At 34.7% G+C, this 13,201-nt stretch overlaps 1 long non-coding RNA gene across 1 annotated transcript; it reads left to right on the top strand.

Moving 5' to 3' along the window:
• The first annotated feature begins 345 nt into the window (after positions 1–345).
• LOC134484780 (uncharacterized) lies at positions 346–8,080 on the top strand. Its single transcript, XR_010062566.1, has 3 exons — positions 346–397; positions 6,626–6,788; positions 6,940–8,080. It is a non-coding gene; the product is annotated as an uncharacterized LOC134484780 (long non-coding RNA).
• The last annotated feature ends 5,121 nt before the right edge of the window (positions 8,081–13,201 follow it).

Raw genomic sequence — 13,201 nt, 5'->3', positions numbered from 1 at the left:
ATTTAGTTCATCACTTTACATGGTTTTCTCTGAATGAATTTATTATTTGCTAATTTGTTTTAAATTTTTAGGAGTATTGTGTGTGTGTGTGTGTGTGTGTGCCTGTGTTTGTGTACATACACACATACATGTATATGTATGCTTGCTAATTCAACTTTAATATGAGCATAGAAATTGCTTGAGTCATATTGATAATTTATGGAGATAGTGTATTTTAGTATATGCTGTACATAAACTTGAAAATACATTATGTATATTTCTTCAAATGCAATGTTTAAATGTGTATATTCGTTCTAACCTACTAATTGCAGTTTTAGCATTTTCCAACATTAATTTTATCTTATTAGGTGTCTAGAAAGAAATACATGGAATCATGAATCATCTCTTAACTCCAACTGTAAGTAGACTCAGTGATATATCTTTTTTTTGTTGTTTTTTTTTTTTTCAGGGCTGGGGACCGAACCCAGGGCCTTGAACTTCCTTGGCAAGCGCTCTACCACTGTGCTAAATCCCCAACCCCATGATATATCTTGCTTTTATACATGATTGCTCACATTTGGTTCATTAAGTATATGTTTAATTTGCTCTATGTATATTATAAGTTTGTGCCACATTGTTTATATGTATTCGTTGATAATTTACTTCTGTCAACAGAAATTAAAAATAAATGATTTATATACATTATTTTCAAAATCTAAGATCATTCAGTTTCTTCCATAATCAAATACCATAATGTATAAATATCAGAAACATTTCTTGTTTGTGGCTATTAACAAAAATTATTTGATGTACCATTACTACAAACATATTTGATATTATCCATTGAAGTTTTTTCAAGGAGTTGTCTAACTTTTAATAAATGGAAGTATAGTAAAATTGTTAGTATCTTTCTTTCTCAAATGATATCAGTATTTTTTCAATCTATATTCCTTTAAATTGAAAAATAGATTTTTGTTTATATAACTCATAACAAAAAGAGACATGTTGGCTATAGACAGCAAAAGAGACCAAAGGAAGTTAATGCCAAACTCTAACATTTGTGCCAATATCAGAAATGGGAAATGATATTTTACTGTATGATTAATTTAATGACAGAAAATGTCATTTTTATTTAATAATTTTCCTATTTTATGTATTTACATTTCAAATGTTATCTTTTCCTCCCTCTCCCATAACCCCCACCAGATACATGGCATCGCTGAGGATGTTCCCATTCCCACCAATCCACTTCAACTTCAATGCCCCGGCATTACCCTACATTGGGAAACAAGTCTTCACAGGATTAAGGGCTTTTCCTTTCAACGATGTTAGACAGTGCAATCCTCTGCCACATATGTGGCTGCACTCATGGGTCCCTCAATCTTTACTCACTAGTGGGTGGTTTGATCCCTCAAATTTCTAGTGGGGTCTGGTTGGTTGATATTATTGTTCTTCCTGGGGTTTTGCAAACCCCTTCCGCTCTCTAACAACTCCATTGAACCCCCTTGTTCAGTCCAATGTTTAGCTACAATCATCCTCACCAGTGTCAGTAGGGTTCAGTCAGAGTCTCTCAGGAGACATCCTTATCTGAGTCCTGTCAACAAGGGCATGTTTGCATCAGCAATAGTGACTGGTTTGTGTGACTGCATATGGGACAGATCCCAACAAGAGGCAGTCTCTGGTTGACCCTTTCTTCAGTCCCTGGTTAACTCCTTATCCTTGTATTTCCTACCATGAATATTTTTCCCCTTCTAAGAAGGAATGTAACATCTGCATTTTGGTCCTCTTTCTGCTTGGGCTTCATATGACCTGAGAATTCTTCCTTCTGTATTCCACACTTTTGGGCTGATACACACTTCTAATAAATGTTTACCATTTGCGTTCTTTTGTGACTGGGTTACCTCACACAGAATGATAATTTCTACTTCCATCTTCAGAATTTTATACAAACTTTGTTTTTGATAACTTAGAAGAGCACAGGTGTGTAAATGTACCACATTTCCTTTATCCATTACTATGTGGAGAGACATCTGGTTTCTTTTCAGCTTCTGGCTATTATAAAAAAGAAAGGTGCTCTCAACCTGTAGCATCACGTGTCCTTCTTATATGTTGGAGATCTTTTGGGTATATATCCAAGAAGTGGGTTTGTGGTATCCTCAGGTAGTCCTATATCCAACTTTGTGAGAAAACTCCAGACTGATTTCCAGAGTGGTTGTACAAGCTTGCAATCTGACCAAACATGGAGGAGAGTTTGTCTTTCTCCACCTCCTTGCCAGCATCTGTTGTCATCTCATTTTTTTACTTTAGCCATTCTAACTGGAGTGCGTGTAACCTTAGAATTTTGTGATTTGCATTATCCTGATGGCTAAGGATGTTGATATTCCTCAGTAGAGAATTCTTTGTTTAGCGCTATACAGCATTTTTGAAAGGACTATTTGAGTCTTTGTATAGATTGATTTTAGCCCTCTATCATATGGAAGATTGGTAAAGATCTTTTCGTAATTTGTTGATTGTACCTTTTTCCAAATGCCACAGCCCTAGCCCTACAAGAGCTTTATGAAGTCCCATTTGTAGATTCTTGATCTTGGAGTAAAAGCCATTGGTGTTCTGTACAGGAAACTTACCCACTTTTTCTTCTATTAGTTTAAGATTATATGTCATTTTTTGTGGAGATACTTGATCCACTTCGACTTCTGCTTTGCACAGGGTGATAAGAATTGATAGATTTCCATTCTTCTACATGGTAACCTCCAGTCGAATGAGAAACATTTGTTGAAAATGTTATCTTTCCATTGGATGGTTTTGGTTTATTGTCAAATATCAAGTGTCTATAGTCCATTGATCTACCTCACTGTCTCTGTACCGTTCAGATCAATTTTTATTAATATTCATATTAATATTTCAAATTGGTCTTTCTAACACTGTGAAGAATTGAGTTGGAATTTTGATGGTGATTGCCTAGAATCTGTTGACTGCTTTTGGCAAGATGGCCATTTTTACAATATTAACCCTTCCCATGCATGAGCATGGGAAATTATTCCATCTTATGAGACCTTCGTCAATGTTTTTTTTTCTTCAGAGACTTGAAGTTCCTGTCATACAGAATTTCACTTGCTTGTTTAGAGTAAACCTGAGGTATTTTTTTCTTATTTGTGACTATTGGGAAGGCTGTTATTTCCTTAAGTTCCCCTCAAACTGTTTATCCTTGAAGTAGAATGCTATAGATTTGTTTGAGTTAAGTTCACATCCAGCCACTTTGCTGAAGTTGTTTATCAGCTGAAGGAGTTTTCTGGTGGAAATTTTGGGGTCACTAAAATATACAATCACATCATCTAAAAATCGTGATATTTTAGCTTCTGGCTTTCTAAATTTTTCCGTTTTGCCCCGTGTTTTTTTTTTTTTTTCTATTTTCTGTGAATAAGACTTCCAGTACCATACTGAAGGAGTAAGTAAAGATTAGGCAACCTTTTCCAGTCCGTGATTTTTGTGGTATTGCTTCAAATTTCTCTCCAGTAAGTTTGATGCTGGCTACTTTTTTTTTTTAATACTTACTATGTTTTCGTATGGCCGTTGAATTCCTGATATTTTCCAAGACTTATAACATGAAGAAATATTTATTTTTTAAATTTTTATCAGCATCTAATAAGATGTTCATTTGCCATCCCCCGGAGGTTTGTTTACATAATTGATTCTTCTATATGCTGACCTCCAGTTGAACCATAATTTCGTGAAAATTCTGTCTTTTTTTCCATTTCGTGGTTTTAGCACCTTTGTCGAAGACAAAGTGACTGTAGGTGTGTGCATTAATTTCTGGATCTTCAGGCTAGGATATCTGGTGAAATTTTCAATTACCATGGATGGAAAAACCAAGACATTCCATGGCAAAGTGAAATGTACACAATATCTTTCCACAAATCCAACCCTACAAATGATAGTAGATGGAAACTTCCAACCCAAGGAGGGAAACTACACCGTAGCAAAAAGTAGCGAAATAATCTTTCAACAAACCCAAAAGATGGTAGCCACACAATAGTAGTTCCCTTTCTAACAACAAAAATAATAGAAAGCAATAGTCCATTTAATTTAATATCTCTTAACATCAATGAACACAATTCCTCAAATAAAAAGACATAAACTAGGAGACTGAATACGTAAAGAGGATCCAAGATTTTGCTGCATACAGGAAATACACCTTAGTGACAAAGAAAGAGTATCTCAGGGTAAAAGCCTGGAGAAAAATTCTAAGCAAATGTTCCCAAGAAACAAGTTGGAGTAGCCTTTCTAATATCGAGTAAAATTGACTTTCAACACAAAGTTATCAAAAATGATAAGGAAGGTAACCATACTTGTCAAAGAAAAATAATGCTAAGATGAACTTTCAATTCTGAACAACTATGTTTCAAATGCAAGGACACCTAAATTCATAAATGAAACATAACTATAGGTCAAAGCAAATATTGCACCACACACAATAAATTGTAGGAGACTTCAACCCCGCACTCTCATCAACGGACAATTTATGGAAACTGAAAGTAAACATATACGGTTAAAATAACAGAATTTATTTTAATAACTTGAAAAATCCAAATGTATTTAACAGAGATTTAGGTAACATTTCATCCTAAAACAAAAGAATATACCTTTTCCTCTTCACCTCATTGTAACTTCTCCAAATTTGACCATAAACTCATTCACATAACAGGCCTCAAAAAATACCAGAATATCGAAGTAATCCTATGCATCCTATCAGATCACCATTGGCTAGGGTTGCTCTTCTATATTTTATTATTTTTGTATTTGTTTAAATTATCAATGATTTATTTGTGAGTTATTTTTGAAACATCACCTTTCTTGAAAATATGTCACTATGCAATAAACCTTGGGTAAACCTAGTGGTAGTCCTTCCATTTTTGCCTCTACAGCAGAAACAGTGAGTGCTCCATTCCAATCTTGGTTTATATAATACATTTTGAGTTAACTCTTTGTGCATACATTGCATTTAATGTTTTCCTCTTTGCATGAATATATATTTGTATTATCTAACCTTACGAATTTGTAGTTTTATAATGAAATTTTTAATTTCATAATTTCTGGCTATAAATTTTGATCTCATTTTGTTTATATTTTTCTCCATTTTAAATGCATTTTCTTTGTGGATACTTTTCCCTCTTTATGTATTTTCGTGCCTTTATGGGATTTTATTTTTGTTTATCAATGGAAAAATGGAATTTATTCACAGCAGCACTTATATATGAAGGAGAACACAAGAGTTAATTAGCTATTTCTATAGGATGGATTACTTATTAAAAATAAGAATCGCTGGGGTTAGGGATTTAGCTCAGTGGTAGAGTGCTTGCCTACCATGCGCAAGGCCCTGGATTCGGTCCCCAGCTCCGAAAAAAAAAAAAGAAAAAAAAATTCTGACACAAAGAACAGTGATGTATTTCAAACTACCCTTCCCCAATTATCCCAGCATTCAATAATGCGCGGTAGTGTGCTGTGCTCTGTGGCTGTGGGAAATAATTTATGGAAGAATAAAACCACATAACACAGAAAATTTAAAGAATCCCATTTCCCCCTACACACAGATATATAATGGGATTATAGGGTTGTCAATTATTGAAGAGATAGTACAGAATTATGTTGCTGCCAGAAAGTGATGGCAAGGAAGGATTTCAAACCATAGTCAACTACATAATTGCGGACATTTGTTCCCAAAATTGTGGGTTGTTCCCCAGGACAATAATAGCTGGACTGAATCCACCTTTTATCTATACAAAATGGGGAAGCATGGCCCTAATGGGAATAATGAAGACAAAAAAAAATCACAAAAGCATAAACTAATAGAAGCAAACCATTACCGCAAACTACCACAAACAATTTTATGTTCTAACCAGAAAAGGCATCAAAACTAAAGTCACATTTGTGCACCCTACGTGAAGACAAAAGTGAGTGGGGCATGGTCTTTTTCCCTTTTTTGTTTTTCAAGTACTTTACAGAAACAGGAATCTCATACTGCTTTTTCCATGATTTATTAAAGGTTTTAAGCCCTCATGTATTAAAGTACCATCTGAAAGTATTGATAGCTGCTGCCTAGGTTTTTTTCAAGTTCACAAACTTCTTGGAATAATGTTCCAAAATGTAACTAGGCCCAACCCTGAGCTGTAGAACTATGACAAGACAATAATAACAGATATTTTCAAGGCACAAGCACTATAGTACTATACAATTGAGAACAGTAATCCAAATTAATTCAAATAGCTCAAGAGAGAAGGAAGATACATCTAAAAAAGGGTTAGAAAAGTGGTGAAGAATCAACTCCTTCCTCGTGTATGCCAGCATTCATGGTTCTGCAGTAAGTCCTACGAGGCAGTATCCAAGTAGCAATGAGAGGAAAGAACTCAGGACAAGACAGGGAGATAAACTAGCATGGTGGGAAATGTTAGTGAAAAACTTAGATATGAAAATGTCTTGTAAAATTAAAAAGGGATTTTTTCTTTATTTTCTCATTCCAATCAAAACAGACATCCCTGAATGATTCTCCTCTAAGGCTTCCATAAAAGAGGTAAAACAAAAGCCAACATAAATATTAAACGATTGAAAATGAAACAAAAGAAAAAAAAAAAAAAACTTCTGTATGTTTCAGAGCAGGATCACAGGAAAATGAGCTGAATCTGGTCAAGAAGAAACCTAGAGTGGCAAGCAGGAACTAGAATTAAGAGCTGCAAGAAATAGGGAGGGGAGCAGTGACAGGAACATGGCCACGCCTGAGAGATAAGGCTGGGCCCTTTACAGGGGCACAGAATGAGGTAAGAAAATATTTCAAATAAAGCAGCATCTTTCCTTTCTGCTCACCTCAAGTAGCCCATCCTCGAAAAACCCCCATTTAGGGAATACTACAGAAGAGTTGTGGTATGTATGTCACTCACTTCCCATTTCCTTTTAACCCTGTCTCCGAAGTCAGGAAATATGAGCATTTTGTATTTCCAAGAAGAAAAAAACCTCCCCAGGTATAAGGACGTCCTGAGGACCATGTGACAAACTGAAATATGTGAGGGCAGAGAAGGTGGAGACGTCTCATTCCACAGAGCAGAAATGTGACTGCCCAAGTTAAAGGGATAAGGAAACCATATCAGGTAAACCAGGTCTCATAACATTAAACTTATTTATATTATTATTAACTATTCTTAGTTCAAATCCCTTTTCAGCTCAATCCTCATTTTGAATGAAGCTGATTTATCCTGCAATGTGTCTGTACCTTTTTCTCTTCCTAGGATTGGCTTTCATCATGGGAATAATAGATGATTGTGGCAGCATACGTGTTGGTTTTATTCCTATATATCACTTCCTTTACGTACTATATGTGTAGTAACATTTAATGACTTTCATTTGGAGGTATAAATGATTGAGTTAATATATATATGGTTTAAACCTCTATTGACAGTATTTAGAAAATATCAGGTATCCATTCTCTGTAAATAATTGCTTCTCTCATATGATAAGGAAACAATAAAATTTTGTTCTAGACAAAATAATCTCTATAATTTTAATATCTAATGATACAGAAGAACATTAAGATAATGTGGAATATTTAATCAGCTGAACTGCATATCATTTATTTAAGAATAATGAGGATCATTGATATGTTTCTAAATCTAATATAAGAACAAAAACCAAAGCATTAAATAAATAGTGGCAGAAGATCAGGGTCAATTTGTTAAATGTAGCTTACCTTCAGATCCACTGTTTTCTTTTATTTAGTAAAAATTTAAATACTCTTCTTCAGTATTTTTCATCCTGTCATTGACTCTATTTTCAAAGCACTTTCCGATAACTATCATGATTGTTAAATTTAAAACCAAGAATTTTGCATGTGTCAATCACTTTCTGCATTTCCTTATTTGCGGTTTATTCTGTTCCCAATGGCCATGTTCGGTAGAACTCATGAAGAATTTCTGGCTCTTTTAATGAAAATTTTCTGAAAGCATATATTATTCATAGTTGTAAAATGCTGTGCGTATGTTTAATAGTACTGGATATTATAGTTAAAATCATCTGGATTCAGAATTTCTGCATAACACACTAAAATACTAAATATAAAAACTAGAGGGGTTGGTGATTTAGCTCAGTAGTACAGCGCTTGCCTAAAAAGTGCAAGGCCCTGGGTTCGGTCCCCAGCTCCAAAAAAAAAAAAAAAAAAAAGAAAAAAAAAAAAGAAAAAAGAAAAGAACCAAAAAAAAAAAAAAAACTAGAAGAACTAGAATTTATTACATATTTTTTTTCTCTTCTAGGGTTTGTAAATTTACAAAAACTAAGCAAATGACTTCTTTCTGTGAAATTCACATTCATGAGCTATTAAATACTAATCAAACAGCCGTGTCAACCCCCATAAACTTGGATTAAATTCTAATTGCAATCCAAAATGTTTGTAGTAAGTAAATGGGCAAATAACTTGCTGAATATACTAAATAAGCATGTAGTATAATCATAGGTTTGCTCTTTATTAAATAAGAACTCCCAGATATAACTTGGTAAATACAGATAATGAATTAAGTTTTTTCTTATATAACAGCTAATAATGCTCTGAGTAGTGGCTTAAATCACAAAACCATGAACAGTAAGTAGAAATGTCTAGTGAGTTACAGGTTCTTTCAAGCATCTTGAAGTAAATCGATCTAAAATAAATTCCTTTGAAATTCTTCTAAACCCACTTATCATGAAATATTTCAAATCAGAGTTAATAATCCCAACACCTTTTCATTTGCTCAGAAAAAAGACATTAGCTTTATTTGATTCCTGCCCTCCCCACCCTCATTCTTCTACCAAAAACATCAATTTCCAACATAGCTCTCTGATATGAATCTTTTTCATTATCACTGACACTACTTCCAGATAGACTTCAAAAACAGCCTTCAAATCATTCTCTGTATCATTTCATAATACATAAGTAACCAGAGTCCCTTCCTATATACATAGTGAGTTAAACAAACTTATTTAAAACTATTCAATTATTTCTAAGATATTTTCCATAAATAAAAATTTATATCTCTTATATTGTTTCTGTAAGCCCATATGCTTTATTTGCCTAAGCTTCAGATTTATTTCGTCCTCTCTTCCATCACTTAATCTATACAACCTTCTTTCACATTTACTTTTTGTATATGTCAAGCTCTTTTTCCTTATATTGACCTTATATTTATTGTAATATTGCCCGAAATATAGTTCAATTATTTTTCATCTTATTTAACTTAACTGTTACTTTCTTAGGACAGTCTCAATGAACTTATTTCTAAAATAGATTCTTGAATTATGTGCATACAATCACCTGCAACACACTGATTTATGCATTCACTTCTTTCTTTTTTCTTATATCTTTATGCAATTTTTATAAAAGAAAGCTCATAATACTTTTTATTCATTCATAATCTATACCACTATTATGGATCCCGGTACATTAATGGAGACTTATTATTTATTACATGATTCAGAAAGTTGTAAAAATAAACTTTATGCTTTTCTTCGTTTTAATGAATATGCATTCCATGCGTTGGTTAAACCATCATGAAGTATTTAAGTGAGTTGATAAATATATTAAAATTCAATTACCTAGATGACATTGTCTAAACATTTTATTTTTCAACGATAGTCTATTTCATATTCAACAGCAATGCTTTGTTGACTGAGCAATTATCTCAGTTAGGAATACATTTGACATGTAATACTATGATACCTTATTTTAATTCATAGCGCCCATGTAAAAATGTCAGGCGCCACTCATGTGTTGTCCAGTCTCTGAAGATACAAAGGGATGATCATTCCTAGGGGCTCACTGGTCACAGAGTCAAATTTCATTTGTGAGCTGTTCCAGTGAAAGATTAAAAATCAAGAGGACCCAAAACTATGTTTCCATAGCTGAACCTGTACCTCACCTCTCTGTGCCCAGACACCACCAGGAAATGGCGGGATTTCCAGGAGTACTGACACACTCAAGATCACATTAGAAACTACCACTTCTCAGAGTCCTCAGAACCCAGGAACAGAGGGGCAGTCTGCTACAGGATACTTTTGATTTCTATCTATTCCTTGTAGCTGAACCTGTTCCACAGCTTTGGTACACAAGATGCTTCAGGAAAGAACTAGTCTCCATGGAGTGCTGACACACAGGCTTACAGGAGGATCAATCCATTGTCAGAGACAGTAAAACCAGCTAACCCCAGAGATAACGAGATGGCAAGAGGGAAGTATAATAGCCTAAGCAACATAAACCACGGCTACATGACATCATCAGAACTCAGTTCTCACACCAACGCAAGGCTAGGATACCCTCAACAGAACAGAAAAGAAAAAGAAATGTTTGTACTTCAAATCACTTAACATGATGATGTTAAAGGATTTTAAGAAAGACATAAATAACTCCATCAAAGAAATACAGGACAACAGATGTAAAGAGATAGAAGCCCTTGTAGAGGAAACACAAAACTCCCTTAAAGAATTACAGGAGACCATAATCAAACAGGTGGAGGAATTGAACAACCCATCAGGAAAAAAATATTTAAACAGCAACAACAACAACAACAAAAACACACAAAAAGAGTCACTCTGGATATGGAAAACCTGGGAAAGAAATTAGGATTCAAGAATGCAAGCATCAAACAACAGAACATAAAAGATGAAAAGATTATCAGAGACAGAAGGTACCATAGAAAACATTGACACTACTGTCAAAAAATGCAAAACACAAAAACTCCTAACCCAAAACATCCCAGAAATCTCAGACAAAATGAGTCGATAAAACCTAAGGATTATAGGTATAGAAGAGAATGAAGACTCCCACTTTGAAGGGCCAGTAAATATCTTCAACAAAATTATACTACAGATGTTCCCTAACCTAAAGAAAGAGACAATATATGAGAAGTAAATAGTACTCCAAAAAATTAGACCAGAAAAGAATTTTCTCCCATCATATAATAGTCAAAGTATAAAGTCCACAAATCAAAGAAAAAATATTAAAAGCAGTAAGGCAAAAAGGTCAACTAACATAAAAAGGCAAACCTATCAGAATTCCACCAGACTTCATAAAAGACACAGATCCTGGGCATATATCACACAGATTCTAAAAGAACAAAAATGTCAACCCATGCTACTATAAAAACTCTTAACAACATAGATGGAGATATCAAGATATGCCACACAATAGCAAATTTAGAAAATATATTTCCACAAATCCAGTCCTTCAAAAGATAATATATCTAATGTTCCAGAACAAGGAGGGAAACTACACCCCCACACAAAGCAAGAAAATAATCTACTTTGAAAAAACACAAAAGAGTTAAAGAAGATAGCCACAGAAACATAATTTGACATCTAACAAAAAAATTAACAGAAAAAAGTAAATATTGGTCCCAAATAAAACAAAACACCAAAGGACTCAATTCTACATAAAGAGTGTGTGTGTGTGTGTGTGTGTGTGTGTGTGTGTGTATATATATATATATATATATATATATATATATATATATATATATATATATATCCCAGCATTTTGCTGCTTAAACAACACAATCCAATGACAAAGACAAATATATGTTCAGAATGAAAGGTGGGAAAAAAATTTTCCAGCCAATGTTCCCAAGAAAGAACTTGGCGTAACCACTCTAATATCAAATGAAAGAGACTTTCAAGGAAAAGTTATGAAAAATGGTAATGAAGGACATTTCATACTCATCAAATGAAAAATATACCAAGAAAAAATCAATACTGAATAATTATGCTACAAAATGAAGGGCATACTCATTCATCAATTAAACTTTACTAAGCTCAAAGCAAACATAATTCCATATACAATAATAGTTGGAGACTTCAATACCACACTGTCATAAATGCACAGATCATGGAAAGAGAAACTAAGCAAGGACACAGAGAAACTAACAAGGTATGAACCAAATATTTTTAAAAAATATCAATACTACCTTTCATCCTAAAACAAATAATACACCTCCTTGCCATGGGCCAGCCCTAAGATTGATCTTTCTCCTGTTCATTCTTCTTGAGGAAGCTGAGGATGAAGGGTGTTAGCTGAGTGTAAGACTTTGTCTTACGAGATATGTGGTAAGATTTTGTCTAACAAGATATTTCGGGTTGCTGTATAATAATAAGTTTACTTATCTAAGTTTAAGTTACTAAGTTTCTGTACCTGATTTACTTATCTATGTCTAAGTCACTATGCTGTGCTAGTATAACTGGTCTGCCTTCTGAGACCAGAAATTGCAGTCTCTGGCACTTACCACCTCATTCTGAAACAGCAGGAGATAAAGTAGAGGATTACTTGCTGGAGCCTTTTCCATTTTGTCCTTATGCTTTTTGCTTGACAGGCTAGGGAGAAGCTTGGAGCCATCAACATCTATTAAACCATGAGGAGTGCATTGCAATTACAGAAGTAAAAACTTTTACATAGACAAATATGCATAAACATATAATTTCACACCTGGATTCAATAAATGCGCATTGATACATTTCCACTCAAATTCAGCTGGGCCCAAATTTCATGCAATCTCACAATTACATACTTTTTTTTTTATTAACTTGAGTATTTCTTATATAAATTTCGAGTGTTATTCCCTTTCCCGGTTTCCGGGCAAACATCCCCCTCCCCCCCTCCTCTTCCTTATGGGTGTTCCCCTCCCAACCCTCCCCTCATTGCCGCCCTCCCCCCACAGTCTAGTTCATTGGGGGTTCAGTCTTAGCAGGACCCAGGGCTTCCCCTTCCACTGGTGCTCTTACTAGGATATTCATTGCTACCTATGAGGTCAGAGTCCAGGGTCAGTCCATGTATAGTCTTTAGGTAGTGGCTTAGTCCCTGGAAGCTCTGGTTGCTTGGCATTGTTGTACATATGGGGTCTCGAGCCCCTTCAAGCTCTTCCAGTTCTTTCTCTGATTCCTTCAACGGGGGTCCTATTCTCAGTTCAGTGGTTTGCTGCTGGCATTCGCCTCTGTATTTGCTGTATTCTGGCTGTGTCTGTCAGGAGCGATCTACATCCAGCTCCTGTCGGTCTGCACTTCTTTGCTTCATCCATCTTGTCTAATTGGGTGGCTGTACATGAATGGGCCACATGTGGGGCAGGCACTGACTGGGTGTTCCTTCCGTCTCTGTTTTAATCATTGCCTCTCCCTCACCTCCCAAGGGTATTCTTTTTCCTCATTTAAAGAAGGAGTGAAGCATTCA

This window comes from Rattus norvegicus (assembly GCF_036323735.1).
Source record: "Rattus norvegicus strain BN/NHsdMcwi chromosome Y unlocalized genomic scaffold, GRCr8 chrY_unlocalized_7, whole genome shotgun sequence".
In the NCBI taxonomy this organism is placed as follows: Eukaryota; Metazoa; Chordata; class Mammalia; order Rodentia; family Muridae; genus Rattus; species Rattus norvegicus.
This window is presented reverse-complemented; position numbering and strand designations above follow the sequence as displayed.